The 3,546-nt window shown below is 40.5% G+C and overlaps 1 non-coding gene across 1 annotated transcript; it reads right to left on the reverse strand.

Annotated features, from left to right (window-relative positions):
• Nucleotides 1-235: 235 nt before the first annotated feature.
• Nucleotides 236-338, reverse strand: LOC131840021 (U6 spliceosomal RNA). The gene has a single exon (XR_009357141.1). It is a non-coding gene; the product is annotated as a U6 spliceosomal RNA (small nuclear RNA).
• Between the last annotated feature and the right edge of the window lie 3,208 nt (nucleotides 339-3,546).

The raw sequence follows: 3,546 nt of genomic DNA on the forward strand, positions 1-3,546 counted from the left end.
GGGGGTGGGCAGAGTGAGAGGGTGGAACAGGCTCCATGCTGAGCAGGGAGCCCAACACAGGGGTAGATCCCAGGACCCTGGGGTCATGACCCGAGCCAAAGGCAGACATTCATCTGTCTGAGCCACCCAGGCGCCTCTGTTGTCAAGTGTCATCCATGTTGAAACATGTATCAGAATTGTCTTCTTATTTATTTATTTAATTTCAATTTGAGTATAGCTGGCATACAATGTTACAAAAAACATGGAATACTTAACAAATGTGTGTGTTTTCCTTGCCCAGGGACCATGTTAATCTTCTCTGTATTATTTCAATTTTACTTTTTATAAGATTTATTTATTTATTTATTTATAAATATTTGATTTATTTATTTGAGAAAGACACTGTGTGTTTGTGCACAAGTCAGTGGGCAGCAGAGGGACAAACAAACTCCCTATAGAACGTGGAGCTGGACTCGGGGCTCCATCCCAGGACCCTGAGATCATGACCTGAGCCAAAGTTAGACACTTACCTGACTGAGCGACCCAGGCATCCTTAATGATTTATTTATATATTTGAGAGAGAGAAAGAGAGAGAGAGAAAGAATCTCAAGCAGACCCCCTCTGAGCCTAGAGCCTAATGGGGCTCGACCCCATTACACTGAGACCACCACTGGAGGCAAAATCAAGAGTCTGGTGCCCCATCAACTGAGCCACCTATTACCCCTTATTTTGATTTTAATATAGGTGTCATAAACATCACCATTTTCCTGTTTAAAGCTGAATCATTTTTCATGTATGTATATACCAAATTTTATTTACTAATTCTTCTTTTTAAAATTAACATATAATGTATTATTTGTTTCAGGGGTACAGGTCTGTGAATCATTAGTCTTACACAATTCATTGCTCTTACCACAGCACTTACCCTGCCCAAAGTCATAGCTCAGCCACCCCACCCCTCCCACGACCACCCGCCCAGCAACCCTCAGTTTGTTTCCTGAGATTAAGTTTCTTATGGTTTATCTCCCTCCCCATTCCCATCTTGTTTCATTTTTTTTCCTCCCTGCCTCCCACGACCCCCCTCCCTGACTCTCAAATTCCTCATATCAGAGAGATCATATGAGAATTGTCTTTCTCTGATTGACTTATTTCATTTAGCATATTACCCTCTAGTTCTACCCACAGCATTGTAAATGACAAGATTCCTTTTTTGATGGCTGAGATTTTATATATATATATATATACCACTCATCTTTATCTATTCATCTGTTGATGGACATCTAGGTTCTTTCCACAATTTGGCTATTGTGGACATTGATGCTATAAACATTTGGATGCACAGGCCCTTTTGGATCACTACATTTGTATCTTTAGGGTAAAGATACCTAGTAGTATGGTTGCTGGGTTGTAGGGTAGCTCTATTTCCAACTTTTTGAGGAACCTCCATATTGTTTTCCAGAGTGGCTACACCACCTCGCATTCTCACCAACAGTGTAGGAAGGTTCCCCTTTCTCTGTGTCCTTGCCAATATCTGTCATTTCCTGACTTGTTAATTTTAGCCATTCTGACTGGTTTGAGGTGGTATCTCACTGTGGTTTTGATTTGTATTTCTCTGAAGCTGAGTGAGGTGGAGCACTTTTTCATGTGTCTGTTGGTCATTTAGATGTATTCTTCGCAGAAATATCTGTTCATGTCTTCTGGCATTTCTTTTTGGAGTATTTGATCTTCAGATGTTGAGTTTGTAGGTTCCTTTTTTTTTTTTTTTAATGATTTTATTTATTTGTTTTCTAGAGATCATAAGTAGGCAGAGAGAATGCAGAGAGAGAGAAAGGAGGAAACAGGCTCCCTGAAGATCAGAGAGACCGATGTGGGGCTCAATCCCAGGCCCCTGGGATCATGACCTGAGCTGAAGGCACAGGCTTTAACCCACTAAGCCACCCAGGTTCTCCTTGATAAGTTCGTTATACATTTTGGACACCAGCTCTTTATCTGATATGTCATTTGCAAATATCTTCTCCCATTCTGTCAGTTGTCTTTTGGTTTTGTTGACTAATTCCTTTGCTGTGCAAAAGCTTTGGATCTTGATGAAGTCCCAATAGTTCACTTTTACCCTTGCTTCCCTTGCCTTTGGTGATGTTTCTAGGAAGAAGTTGCTGTTGCTGAGGTCAAAGAGCTTGCTGTCTGTGTTCTCCTCAAGGATTTTGATGGATTCCTGTCTCATATTGAGGTCTTTCCTCCATTTGGAGTCTATTTTTTTTTTTTTAATATTTTATTTATTTATTTGACAGAGAGAGATCACAGAGGCAGGCAGAGAGAGAGGAGGAAGCAGGCTCCCTGCTGAGCAGAGAGCCCGATGCGGGACTCAATCCCAGGACCCTGAGATCATGACCCGAGCCGAAGGCAGCGGCCTAACCCACCGAGCCACCCAGGCGCCCCTGGAGTCTATTTTTGTGTGTGGTGTAAGAAAATGGTCCAGTTTCATTCTTTTGCATGTCGCTGTCCAATTTTCCCAACACCACTTGTTGAAGAGGCTGTCTTTTTTCCATTGGACATTCTTTCCTATTTTGTTGAAGATTAGTTGACCATAGAGTTGAGGGTCCATTTCTGGGCTCTCTATTCTGTCCCATTGATCTGTGTGTCTGTTTTTGTGTCAGTACAATACCATCTTGATGATCACAGCTTTGTAATAGAGCTTGAAGTCTGGAATTGTGATGCCACCAACTTTGGTTTTCTTTTTCAACATTCCTCTGGCTATTCTGGGTCTTTTCTGGTTCCATATAAATTTTAGGATTATTTGTTCCATTTCTTTGAAAAAAGCTGATGGGATTTTGATAGGAATTGCACGAAATGCATAGATTGCTTTAAGTAGCATAGACAATATTTGTCTTCGAATCCCTGAACATGGAGCATTTTTCCATTTCTTTGTGTCTTCCTCAATTTCTTCCATGAGTACTCTATAGTTTTCTGAGTACAGATTCATTGCCTCTTTGGTTAGGTTTATTCCTGGGTATCTTATGGTTTTGGGTGCAGTTGTTAATGGGATCAGCTCCTTAATTTCTCTTTCTTCTGTCTTGCTGTTGGTGTATAGAGATGCAGCTGATTTCTATGCATTGCTTTTATACCCTGACACTTTACTGAATTCCTGTATGAGTTCTAGCAGTTTTGGAGTGGAGTCTTTTGGGTTTTCCACATAAAGTATCATATCATCTGTAAAAAGTGAGAGTTTGACTTCTTTTTGGCCGATTCTGATGCTTTTTATTTCTTTTTGTTTTCTGATTGCTGAGGCTAGGACTTCTAATAGAATAGTAGTGATGATAGTGGACAGCCCTGCCATGTTCCTGACTTTAGGGGAAAAGCTCTCAGTTTTTCTCCATTGAGAATGACATTTGCTGTGGGTTTTTCATAGACAGCTTTGATGACATTGAGGTATGTACCCTCTATGCCCTCACTGTGAAGAGTTTTGATCAAGAAAGGATGCTGTACTTTGGCAAATTCTTTTTCAGCATCTATTAAGAGTATCATATGGTTTTTGTTCTTTCTTTTATTAATGTATTGTGTCACATTGAT

This window comes from Mustela lutreola, chromosome 8 (genome assembly GCF_030435805.1).
Source record: "Mustela lutreola isolate mMusLut2 chromosome 8, mMusLut2.pri, whole genome shotgun sequence".
In the NCBI taxonomy this organism is placed as follows: Eukaryota; Metazoa; Chordata; class Mammalia; order Carnivora; family Mustelidae; genus Mustela; species Mustela lutreola.